General features: G+C 45.7%; 1 long non-coding RNA gene across 1 annotated transcript; it reads right to left on the bottom strand.

The window, feature by feature from the left end:
- Window positions 1-613: 613 nt before the first annotated feature.
- LOC119417995 lies at window positions 614-11,734 on the bottom strand. The gene is made up of 3 exons (XR_005187168.1): window positions 11,666-11,734; window positions 4,636-4,643; window positions 614-624 (listed from the first exon to the last, which is right to left on the bottom strand). It is a non-coding gene; the product is annotated as an uncharacterized LOC119417995 (long non-coding RNA).
- Between the last annotated feature and the right edge of the window lie 1,532 nt (window positions 11,735-13,266).

Genomic DNA, 13,266 nt, shown 5'->3' with positions numbered 1-13,266 from the left:
ATATATGTCTATTTATATACATATATGTATATACATAAATATTAATAATAATAATATAATAATATAAATAATAATAAATCCTATAGTTAGGGTTGGCTTGTTATGTTGTCTTAAGCTTAGACTACTAGAGGACAAATTGGCCTCATTTCCTTAAATTAATTGTTAAAATTTAATAGTTTTCATTTGATAATTTTTTTTATCTTAACATGTGATTCTTGACCTGCCATTGTGTGTCTGTTCTTACCAAACCCAGCCGGTCGAAGCAGATGGTCCGCTTGTCCTGATCCTGGTTCTGCTAAAGGTTTCTTCCTCATAAGGGAGATTTCTTTCCACTGTCGCCTTCATGCTTGTTCAAGATGAGAGTTCAGTGATGGAGTTAAACTCAGAGCTGCTCCTCACATAAATAATGTTAAATTATATTTTTATATATGGATATTTCTGTTCAGAGCCTGAGATGACTTCTGTTGTGACTTGGAAATTTAGAAATAAACTGAATTGCTAAGGCCAGTTAGCAGTGGCTGCCATCTTGAATGAGGTAAACTCCACAAGTTACTCTGTTCCAGATGTAAAACCAGTTGTTACTGATCGTAACACTGCCCCGGTGGATGTAAAGGTGCAGACGTGCTCAGAATTTATTATGTTATGTCCTGTGTCGGCAGCACGGTGGTGCAACTGGTAGAGCTGCTGCCTCTCAGCGAGCAGGTCCTTGGTTCAAACCCCGGTCCAGGGGCCTTTCTGGGTGGAGTTTGCATGTTCTCTCCGTGCATGCGTGGGTTTTCTCCGGGTGCTCCGGTTTCCTCCCACAGACCAAAAACATGCATGTTAGACTGATTGGTAACTCTAAATTGTCCCTAGGTGTGAGTGAGAGAGTGAATGGTTGTTTGTCTCGTTTGTCTCTATGTGTCCCTGTGATGGACTGGAGACCCCGTCCAGGGTGTACCCCGCCCCTCGCACAGTGATTGGTGGACATGGGCACCAGCGACCCCCGTGACCCAAAATGGAATAAGTGGGTAAAGATAATGGATGGATGGATGTCCTGTGTCCACAGAAAGTAGGACTGGGATGAAGCGGTGCACTGGTACGACAGCACCCTCAACATGACAGACTACGACGATGGCGGAGAGTTCGACGGCACGCAAGACGAGCCTCGCTGCTTTCTGCTGACCAGAGAGGCTGAGATGTACCAGGAGGGCGGCCACAACCTCAAAGCAGATCCACAGAAAGCAGGTTCGGCTCCGTCTGCTGAATAAAACTAATCGAAATATCAGAAAATATGCCTTTTATTCTCCTCCTGGCTAAAACATCTCTCCTTCTGATGCAGGTGATCTGTTTACAGAAGCTGCCATGGCAGACATGAAAGGTCGCCTGGCCAACCAGTACTACATGAAAGCTGTGGATGCCTGGGCCTGGTTGAGGAGTAACTCTGATAACATAATTCATCCCTCGGAGGCTGTGTTTGATAGTCACTCTGGTTTTAACGCATTCAGCATTTACCCTGAATGATTAGTTGACATACTTTTACGACAAAACAAAAGATGAGCCATCAATGATCAGACTTTTCTTTCTTCCAGTTTCTGTCTGTTGCTTTGTGACTTTAATCAGCTCAACTCATTCTCCATTTACTTCCCTGTCCCTTCATTACCTTTTTTATTTAGGTGAATGTGGTTGTATAAAAGAAAACAAAAATTAAGAACAAAGAGAATTGTTAATAAACTAAGGTTGGAGGAGTTTATGTAAAAATATGCAGAGTATGAAAGTATATAATAAAAGTTTGCCTTGCTTTTATAGTTGGTCATTTGTGATTGTTTTTCTGCTTTGTCACCTTCCATAAGTGAGATTATGTTTCACCTCCAGAGTTAAATTTTTCTGATCTCAAAATAAAAATAAACAAATTTCCTCTAAATAACTTTTTTATTGGAGCTCTTCCCATGTATTCACTTCAAACCAGATAATTATTTTTATTTCTTTGCTGAGTGCTGAAATTCTTTGTTGAATTATGAATTAACTGAGTTATTAAAGTTAAAACAAGCAGAGCAGAAGCTAAAAGTCAATAAAACCGTAGCTAACAGCAAAAATCAGCTAAACTAAAAGCTGAAATTAGTAAAACAGTAGTTTGCAACAAACATACCACATTTTTCGGACTATAAGGTGCACTGGATTATAAGGCACATTAAGCAAAACAGATAAGTCAAACTTTATTCAACTCATTCACAATAACTCAACATTGTTCAGTTGTAACATAAAATCAGTTCAAGGTCAGGAAGCACAACCAGAATTAATACATAAGGCGCACCGGATTATAAAGCTCACTGTCGATTTTTGAGAAAATTACAGGATTTTAAGTGTGCCTTATAGTCTGAAAAATACAGTACTTGGAAAAACTATAATTAAAAACAAAGGCGTAAATCATGAATAAACAAAAAAATGCAGTTTATTACGTTCTCCATTTTGATCTTTCATTTAGTCTTGCACAAAATCATTAAAAATACATTATAAGAATGAATGTTGACATGAAAAAACATTGAATAGTAAATTAGATCAAAGTTCTGCCACGGAAAAGAACTGACTTTTAGTTTTCACTGATGTGGCAAAATGTTTTCCACTAAACAGTAACATCCATCCATTATCTTTACCCACTTCTTCCATTTTGGGTCACGGGGGTCGCTGGTGCCCATGTCCAGCAATCACTGTGTGAGGGGCGGGGGACACCCTGGATGGGTCGCAAGTCCATCACAGGGACACATAGAGACAAACGAGACAAACAACCATTCACTCTCACTCACACCTAGGGACAATTTAGAGTCACCAATCAGCCTAACATGCATGTTTTTGGTCTGTGGGAGGAAACCGGAGTACCCGGAGAAAACCCACGCATGCACGGAGAGAACATGCAAACTCCACCCAGAAAGGCCCCTGGACCGGGGTTTGAACCAAGGACCTGCTCGCTGAGAGGCAGCAGCTCTACCAGTTGCGCCACCGTGCTGCCGCTGCCACATCTTATTTTATTTTATTAATGGTGTAGAAATTCATCCTCCTCCTTTCACGGCACTACAGTTTGCTGCCCAGTGAAGAGAGGTTAGGGTTTGATGTCGTATTGAATGATGAAAGGGACTCTTCTGCTGCACTTTTTAAAGCCTGAGGACACAACGACTGGCTTCTGTCTCTCCTCTCCTCTTGCAGGCTGCAGGAGGGAGCTTACCCCTGCACTTGTAGGCTGCAAAACAGGTGCAAAATCATTTAAAATATTTTTTTTAAATAAACAATATATGGCTCATCCATCAATCAGCCAATTGTGTCCTGTCCAATCTAACTTTGAAAAATTGCAATATAGCGAATCCGTGAAAAACCATCCGCGAAGTAGCGAGGGACTACTGTACATACATATACACACCCACACACACACATACATATATATATATATGTGTGTATTGTATCCATCAATCCATCCATTTTCTTCTGTTTATCTGGAGTCAGGTCATGGTGTAGCAACTTAAGTAGGGAGGCCCAGACTTCCCTCTCCCCAGCCACTTGGGCCATCTCCTCCGGGAGATTCCCGAGGAGTTCCCAGGCCAACCAAGGAACATAATCCCTTCCAGCGTGTCCTGGATCTTCCTCTGGTCTCATCCCGGTGGGACATGCCTGGAACGGGAGGCGTCCAGGAGGCATCCTAACCAGATGACTGAGCCACCTCAACTGGCTCCTCTTGACGTGGAGAAGCAGCGGCTGTACTCTGAGTCCCTCCCGGATGATCGAGCTTCTCACCGTACCTCAACGGGAGAGCCCAGACACCTTGCAGAGAAAACTCATTTTGGCCGCTTGTATCCGAGATCTCGTTCTTTCGGTCACAACCCAAAGCTCATGACCATAGATGAGGGTAGGAACGTAGATCGACCAGTAAGATGAGAGCGTCACCTTTTGACTCAGCTCTCTCTTCACCACGACAGACCTGTACAGCGCCCACTTCACTGCCGACGCTGCACCCATCCCCCTATCGATCTCTCGCTCCATATTTCCCTCATTCGTGAACAAGACCCCAAGATACTTGAACTCCTCCATTTGGGGCAGGACCTCTTCCCCGACTCGGAGAGGGCACTCTACCCTTTTCCAGCTCAAGACCATGGCCTCGGATTTGGAGGAACTGATCTTCATCCCGGCTGCGTCACACTCGGCTGCAAACCACTCCAGCAAAAGCTGTAGATCACGACCTGATGAGGCCAATAGAACCACATCATCTGCAAAAAGCAGATACGCGATCCTAAGGCCACCAAAACGGATCCCCTCAACACCTTGGCTGCGCTTAGAAATTCTGTCCATAAAAGTTATGAACAGAATCACGACAATGGGCAACCTTGGCGGAGTCCAACTCTCACTGGGAACAAGTCCGACTTACTGCCGGCAATGCGGACCAAGCTCTGACACTGGTCATACAGGGACCTAACAGCCCGTATCAAAGGTCCTTGTACCCCATACTCCCAGAGTACCCCCCACAGGGTTCCCCAAGGGATGCGGTCGAACACCTTCTCCAAGTCCACATAGCACATGTAGACTGGTTGGGCAAACTCCCACGCACCATCCAGGACTCTGCTGAGAATGTAGAGCTGGTCCAGTGTTCCACAACCAGGACAAAAACCACACTGCTCTTCCTGAATCCAAGGTTCGACTATCCGATGGACCCTCTTCTCCAGAACCCCTGAATAGACCTTACAAGGGAGGCTTAAGAGTGTGATTCCCTTTGTAGTTGGAACACACTCTACTGTCCCGCCTTTTGAATAGGGGGACCACCACCCCGGTCTGCCAATCCAGGGGAACTTCCCCCGATGTCCACGTAATATTGCAGAGTTGTGTAAGCCAACACAACCCTACAACATCCAGAGACTTAAGGAACTCCGGGCGAATCTCATCCACCCCTTGGGCCCTGCCACCGAGGAACTTTTTAACCACCTTGGTGACCTCAGCACCAGAGATTGGAGAGCCCGACCCAAAGTCCCCAGGCTCTGCTTCTTCAGTGGAAGATGTGCCGGTGGGATTGAGGAGGTCTTCAAAGTATTCTGCCCACCGACCCATGACATCCCAAGTTGAGGTCAGTAGCACACCACCTCCACTATAAACTGTGTTGGTGGTGTACCGCTTCCCCCCACCACCACCAACCGAGACACCGGATGGTGGACCAGAATCACCTCGAAGCCTTGAGGAAGTCATTCTCCATGGCCTCTCTGAACACCTCCCATGCCCGAGTTTTGCCTCAGCGACCACCTGAGCCGCAAGTCGCCTGGACTGCCGGTACCCATCAGCTGCTTCCGGGGTCCCACAGGCCAAAAAGGCCCAATAGGACTCCTTTTTCAGCCTGATAGCATCCCTCACCATCGGTGTCCACCAACGGGTTCGAGGGTTGCCCATGCGACAGGCACCGACAACCTTGTGGCTACAGCTCTGGTAAGCTGCCTCGACAATAGAGGCATGGAACATGGCCCCCTCGGACTCAATGTCCCCCACCTCCCCCGGAACATGTTCGAAGTTCTCTCAGAGGTGGGAGTTAAAGCTCCGTCTCACAGGAGACTCTACCAGATGTTCCCAGCAAACCCTCACAATACATTTGGGCCTCCCAGGTCTGACCGGCATCCTCCCCCACCATCGGAGCCAACTCCCCACCAGGTAGTGGTCAGTGGACAGATCCTCCCGTCTCTTCACCCGAATGTCCAAGACATGCGGCCGCAGATCAGATGAGACGACAACAAAGTTGATCATAGAACTGCGGCCTAGGGTGTCCTAGTGCCAAGAGCACATATGGACACCCTTATGCTTGAACATGGTGTTCGTTATGGACAATCCATGACAAGCACAGAAGTCCAACAACAGAACACCACTCGGGTTCAGATCGGGGGGGCGTTCCTCCTAACCACACCCCTCCAGGTCTCACCGTCATTGCCCACATAAGTCCCCCAGCAGATCAAGCGAGTCTCTGTTGATCTGCTCTCTCACAGACTGCTGCCATTATGGTGTTCTGATAAGTTCGGCTCCGCATGTTGAGTTGTCAATTCATTTTTAGCTTTTTTCGTTTTCTGTTTCTCCGGCGTGTTGGGTGTTGAGTTACATTCACCATTTTTCCCAGCCGAGCAAGCATAGGAGTGCATTTCTCTAGCAGTTCTTTTCTCTTTTGCTGTTTCAGTCTCCATGTCTGCAAGTTGAACCACACTAGCTTTCTTCGGTTTAGCCATTTTCCCGTTAGTCGTTGTGCCACGCTGCTTTCAGCTAGTCGACTTTGAGCGGAGTAATTTCGGTTCCCATATAGTTATAGAGAACTCATGTTGATTGAAATCTTTGTCCGGGGAGATGACTCACGGCTCCTTTATTGTCTTCATGATTGTTGGTGACAATTGACTTCTTCTTTGTTTAGTTGTGCAGATAGATGTGACTTGGTTTTTAATGCACGTCTGGTCTTGTCGCCATCTTGGCTCGTCTTCAAACGATTCATTCCGACAACGAAACAGTTTGTGTTTCGGACGTCAAGTGACTTTTCCGCACCAAAACAGGCTCCGAAGCAGTGCTCCCATGTAATTTTACTGCAGGGTTCGAAGCATGTTTTGAAGCTTTTGTTTCATACTACCATCACTAGTTTATTGTTTTGAGAGTCACATGTAACTTTAAATATTGTCATGAGCTTATTTGCTAGCGCTGTTTTATCTGTTTCAAATTGTCGCTGTTTCATTAGTTTGATTTAACTGTGGTGCTCCTAAAGTACTTTCTGGTCTTCTGCGTGAACTGGTTTGCCAACTGACTGTTCAGTTGTGTGTTAACTGCATCGTGGTGTTAGTGGGATTTGGCCATGAGCAGCCTCTGCTCAGGACATTGGCAGCCTAAGTTAGCATTAATAAGCTTTCCCCCACACACCCACCCCACTTTTATCTGTTTTGCTGCAGATTGAGAAACAAATTAATTTGCACATTTCACCTGGAGTCAGCTGATTGATCGTTGTGGTAAGAACAGTTCGTTGTATTTGCTGTTGAAGTTTCCATAATTTAACCTTTTTTTTTAAGTTGTGCAACATTTGTGCACACACTGCCCACCTTATTTATCCATCTGTGGAATTCAAAATTTGCCATAGGTTTAACTTTTATGTGTTTATATTGTCAGAAAGCTGATCAATGTAATTAGATTAGCTGGTGTGGTGAACTTGACTGGAATATTTGGTGGTTATATTTTGCTCCAGTCATGTATGGTGAAGGATTTGTGGTGTTCAAAATGACCCGAGCACAGAATTTCAGGAGCACTTCACCTTAGTATAAAAGATTTAATTGAGACAAAGTTAAAGTATGCAGATATTACATATAATCAGAGTGCAGTCTGAGGAACAAAATCAGAGTGAACCTTGCCTGGTCAATCAGCCCAATGTTTGTTCAACCAAACTTTGTGTCTGAGCGAGATTTATAGGTTTGTCATGTCTCGCCCTTTCGGGTTCAGACACACTTGTGATTGGATGTCCAAATCTCTTGATTAGTCCGAGTGACACCATATTCAGCCACTCAGGAGCAGATTTTATCTCCATGGTTACTCCGAAAGCCCCAGACGGCCTCGCTCATTCTTCTACTGATAAGGGTTGATTTACGAGCTGTTTTGGAACGCAGGACACTTACTCTGGCTCTCGTCTGTGTAAAGCTTTAAAACACGTTTTCTGTGTGTCTGAACTATTATTAATGTGAAAGCATATATACTCAACCTGTGTTAAGTATAAAGTATATGAATGTTGTGATTTAGCGTTATTTATGTTTAATCAATGTGTGAGCAGTGTGTCACATTGTTGGGCCCTCAACTCTCAGCTGCTCTGCTCAGATGAACAAAGAAGGATCGTTTCCTCCTGCATGAACAAGTGTCTTACCTGTCTCTGTTTCCCTCAGAATTATATCAAATGTGAACTTGTATGATTATCCTTAGCACTTGTGAGATTATATATAACATGAAGTAATTAGTGTATGATTATACACGCACATACCTTGTAGAAAATGCATCATTTCACATCATCAAAGGCTTGTCAAAAGATATAAAAAGATATCAAATCCAACACACCCTCTTTTGGTCTCCCAATATTTATGGGAGACCACACCACGTATGATTTGATTTTACAGATATTTTGATTCTGCCCACTTCAGGTGAACTATGAACTATCATTTTAGCACAAGGGATAATACCAATCATCAAAACACAAAAAATAATAAGAATTGCAGTCAGGGGGGCCAAAATCTTTAGCACAATCTGACTCCAGAGCCGCTAGTGAACCAAGTCAAGTCAAGTCAAGTCATCTTTATTTGTAGAGCACAATTTAAAACAGATAAACTGTTATCAAAGTGCTTAACAGAAATGTAGCAAAACATAGGCAGCAAAACAAAAACATCATACAGAATTAAAATTACTGGAGCAATAACACACACTAATGATCACACTAAGGAAAAACAAGCAGTAAAAATAAACGTCAATCATAAAACAACAGAATTAAAATGAGGTACACAGAACAAAATAAACTAACTCACACCGTATTAAACGCCAGAGCAAACAGGTGCGTTTTAAGGAGGGATTTGAACATCAGGAGGGAGGAGGCCTGCCTGATGTTGAGGGGCAGGTTGTTCCACAGGTTGGGACCTCTGACTGAAAAAGCTCGATCCCCTCGGAGCTTCAGGCGTGATTTCGGAACGACCAAAAGAAGCTGGTCCGATGATCTCAGGGCCCGAGACGGAACATATGGTTCCAGGAGCTCGGAGAGGTAGAGGGGTGCGAGGCCATTTAGGCACTTATATGTCAGGAGGAGAATCTTGAAGTCGATTCTGGATCGCACAGGAAGCCAGTGAAGGGAGGACAGAACAGGTGTGATGTGCTCAGACCTACGTGTACCAGTTAAAAGCCGAGCAGCTGCATTTTGGACGAGCTGGAGACGTGAAATGGACGCCTGACTGACCCCAGCATAAAGTGAGTTACAATAGTCCAGGCGGGTTGTGATGAAGGCATGGACTAATGTTTCAAGGTTGGGTCTGGATAACACTGGCTTGAGCTTAGCTACCTGCCGCAGTTGGAAAAAACTTTTCTGCAGAACTGAACTGATCTGTTTGTCAAACTTAAAATCCGAGTCAAAAACCACCCCGAGATTTCTAACAGTGTGCTTGAGATAGGGCTGAAGTGAGTCCAGGTTTGCAGGATCTGAGGAGGCAGCTGAGCTAGGACTAAAGACGATGACTTCAGTTTTCTGGTCGTTAAAACTGAGAAAATTTGAAGTCATCCATGCCTTAATGTCATCTAGACATTTGAGGAGAGGGTGGATGGAACGAGCACTGGCTGGTTTCAGTGGCAGGTAGATCTGGCAGTCATCGGCATAGCAATGGAATGAGATGGCATGTTTTCTTAAGATGGATCCCAGTGGGAGCAGATAGAGCGAGAAGAGAAGGGGTCCAAGGATCGAGCCCTGTGGGACCCCGCAGGAAAGAGGGACCGAAGTGGACAGACTTTCACCAACCTTGACACAAAAAGTCCTGTCAGAGAGGTAAGAACGGAACCAGTCTAAAGCAGCTCCTGTAATCCCAACCCAGTGTTCGAGCCGTGAGATGAGGATACTGTGGTCGACGGTGTCAAAAGCAGCAGTAAGATCAAGGAGTACAAGTACCACATAGTGACCAGAATCGTTTGAAGTTAAAATGTCATTGCAAACCCTAACCAAAGCTGTTTCTGTGCTGTGGAGTTGCTTAAAACCAGACTGAAAGACCTCAAAGATTTTGTTCTCAGTTAAAAATTGATTCAACTGAGTAAAGACTATTTTTTCTAGGATTTTGGACAGGAAGGGAAGCTTTGAGATTGGTCTGTAATTTGAGTGCACTGAGGGGTCAAGTCCAGGTTTCTTGATTAAAGGAGTGACTACTGCATTTTTAAAGGCCTGTGGAACCACGCTTGTAGCAAAGCTACTGTTAAGAATATTAAGAACAGCGGGCCCAATCGCTGGTAGAACCTGTTTGAACAGTGAGGGAGAGATTGGATCAGCAGGGGAGCCTGAGGGTTTCATGTGACCAACAACTTTGTTTAACAATGGGAGTGTGATTGGATTGAAATTCCTGAAAGTGGCTGAACATGGGACAAAAACCGATGGGTCAACTGAGGAGCGGGGGATGGAAGATCTGATCAGCTCTACCTTACCAACAAAGAATCTTGTGAAGTCGTTACAGACGTCCACAGAGGCCTCCATGCATTCAGACAAAGGGCCATTAAGAATGGAATTTACTGCTGTGAAAAGGGTGCGGGGGTTGTTTTTATTTTCACTGATCAGTTGGGAGAAGTATTTGTTTTTTTCTGATTTGACGGTGTTTTGGTAATTTTTTAAACAGGTTTTTAGCAAAATGAAAGAAACCTGGAGTTGGTCCTTTTTCCTTTTGCGCTCTGCTCTCCTGCACAGTCGTCTCGCTGCCCTGGTGGTCTCGTTTATCCACGGGTACTGGGTTCTCCTTGCTTTCCTGACTTTCAGTGGGGCCACCAGATCCAAGATCTTGGTGCAGGTCTCATTGTGGTGACTAAGCAGCTCATGAGTACTGACACAGGCAGAGGTTTCAGGAGTTGAAACAGCAGTGGTGATAAAAACAGAGGAAAAACGAGCAGAGGTTGAAGGGTTAAATACACGACAGGTCCTAGGTGGAGTGGGGGATTTAGACTCACGAACAAGAGAGATTTCAAATGAGATGGGTTTGTGATCGGATATGGTAGCATCCCCAATTTCCAGATTTAACACAGATACACCATAAGACAAAACAATATCGAGAGTGTGCCCCTGCTGATGCGTGGGGCCAACAACATTTTGCACCAGGTTTAGAGAGTGGATCAGATTTAGAAAGTCCTGCACCAAAGGCTTCTCAGGGCAACAGACGTGTATGTTGAAGTCCCCTAGAATCAGCACACGGTCGTATTTTAGCAGTATTCCAGTGAGAAAGTCAGACAGTTCATTGATGAAGCCTGTTGATGATTTGGGGGGTCTGTAAAGAGCAGCAACCAGGATGGGGTTGGAGCGGCCCAGTTCAAAATGCAGCAGCTCAAAGGTCTCAAAAGCTGCTGTCAGAAGCAGTCTGCATTTCCAAATTTTCTTAAAAAGAGCTAAAACTCCTCCACCTCTTCCAGATGGCCTCGGGCAGTTAAGAAAAGTACAGTCTGCAGGCACAAGTTCAGTAAAAACGCTTGACTCACCAGGAGGAAGCCAGGTCTCCGTCAGAAACAAGAAGTCCAGGTTGTTGGAGCAGAAGAAGTCATTCATTATAAAAGTTTTGGTTGATAAAGATCTCACATTGAGGAGAGCAAACCTCGTTAGGCCAGCAGCTGGGGGAAAAGTTGAGGGGAGGACGCTGATCAGCGGCCTCAGGTTGTTTACGTCGGGCCTTCGCCTCCTCCGGCCAGAGGAAGCGCAGCTTCGCGCGCGTCCGCCGCGAAGTCCAGAATGAAGAGCCTGAATCCGAGAGCCGCCGGACACAGCAGGGTCGTTGGTACACTCCGACGGGACAGCAGTAGATGGTGCAGCCGATGGACCAGGGCAGGCCCCGATCCGCTGGAGACTTTCGGACCCACCGCAGCTGGGCGCGCGCCCGCTGCGCGGTCCGGGACAAACAGCCGGAGTCCGAGAGCCGCCGGACACAGCAGGGTCGTTGGGACAGACCGATCGGGTGGCAGGAGATGGTACAGATGAAGAACCCAGGCAGACCTCGATCAGCTGGAGACTGTCGGAAACTTCGCAGCTGAGCGCGCGCCCGCTGCGCACCTCCGACCCCACGTTCTTCAGCGGGCAGGACTCCGCGAGACATCCAGGTGGAGGATCCTCAGTCCGGTGGTCAGCTGTTGCTGAGGAGCGAGCGAGGCTCGCTTTGAGCCTCACGAGGCGGCCAGCACGTCTCTCGCGGCGGCGGGAGCGATGTTTCCGTGCAGGCAGGAAAACATCACGGCGAAGGTAAGCAGGGACGCTCCCGAGCAGTGGAGGTGGGGGCCCAGAACCTCGGTAGAAATGATCGTACGAGGCGAGATGTTTTGTGGAAAATTGTAGATTTAGAAGTTGCTCACGATCATACACCAGCAGTGAGTTGATGTTATTGAGGAAGAATGATAAAAATAGCAAAAAAACAAACAGAGTGGAGAGAGGTGAACGGCAAGCCACCAGCTCGGGCGCCATCTTGAATGGAACCAGGACAGAAACTTCCAGGATCCTGGAGAAGGATCCTCACTCTTAGCCTTCTGTAGCGCATTAAGTTGGTTCAAGGCGTTGGTCACCCTGGCCTGGGGGTCGTGTCCGGTCTCATCCGGAACATAGGTGCAACAGGTGTCTAAAACGTGATGATTATACAGCTTGACACTTGTCAGGAGGCAGTGAGCTCACTGCCTTCCGAGAAGCGTCCTGCAGGTGGCGGTAGACACAAATAGGAATTGTTCCTCTGGGGTTCATTCTACTAATTGACTCAGCACCACTACCTGAGATGATTGCATCAGGGAGTACCTGCGAGTTTTACAACGATGTGGATCTTTAACATAATGGTTCCCATGGATCATTTGAAAACTATGAGACAGATTCAACGACAGATGATCCACCTCATTCACTTGAGACCAGGCCATGAGTTTAGGGTCGCTGCGTTTGACCCTTAGTTGTTGATACTGGCAGCGGGAGTGACCTGGAATTACACAGTAATATTCACACAGAAAAATTATGGAAGTGAGTAACACTGTCACCACATCCCATATTATTGTAATCCTCCAGGGGTTCTGGAACAGACCCATGGTGTTACACTAAAAATACCAAATGAGTAAACCTTAGAAGTTAATTAAAATACTACCAAACTACTGGAAGATTAAATTCAAAATGAGTAAACGATTAAACCACTAGTTATAAAACAACTCATAAAACACTCAAAAATAGCCAAAATTGACCCCTGAAAATTGAGAAATACCAAAAGATTGACCTCTCTTTAAAATACCTCGAAGAATTTTAGAATGTTTATGTTGTTGAATTGAATAAAGTAAAATTTTGAATATTTAGAGTTCTCAATTGAATCCACCGACCCTTTTAAAAGCTCTGGTTGTTTCCTCAGAATGACTGAAAGAAAAGATAAACACTCATTAAACACTCCTAGCTAGCAGGTCTTCTGTGCTTGAGCTTGCGGTGGGAGGCCTTGTTCGTCCACAAGGGTCCTTTTGGTGCTCAGCGGGATTCGGCCCACGGAGATGTCTTCATGTAAAGTCCTCAGAAACTTTATCAGTCTGAGCAGACGTTCT

The sequence above is a fragment of the Nematolebias whitei genome, chromosome 12 (assembly GCF_014905685.2).
Source record: "Nematolebias whitei isolate Nwh7 chromosome 12, NemWhi1, whole genome shotgun sequence".
NCBI lineage: Eukaryota > Metazoa > Chordata > Actinopteri > Cyprinodontiformes > Rivulidae > Nematolebias > Nematolebias whitei.
This window is presented reverse-complemented; position numbering and strand designations above follow the sequence as displayed.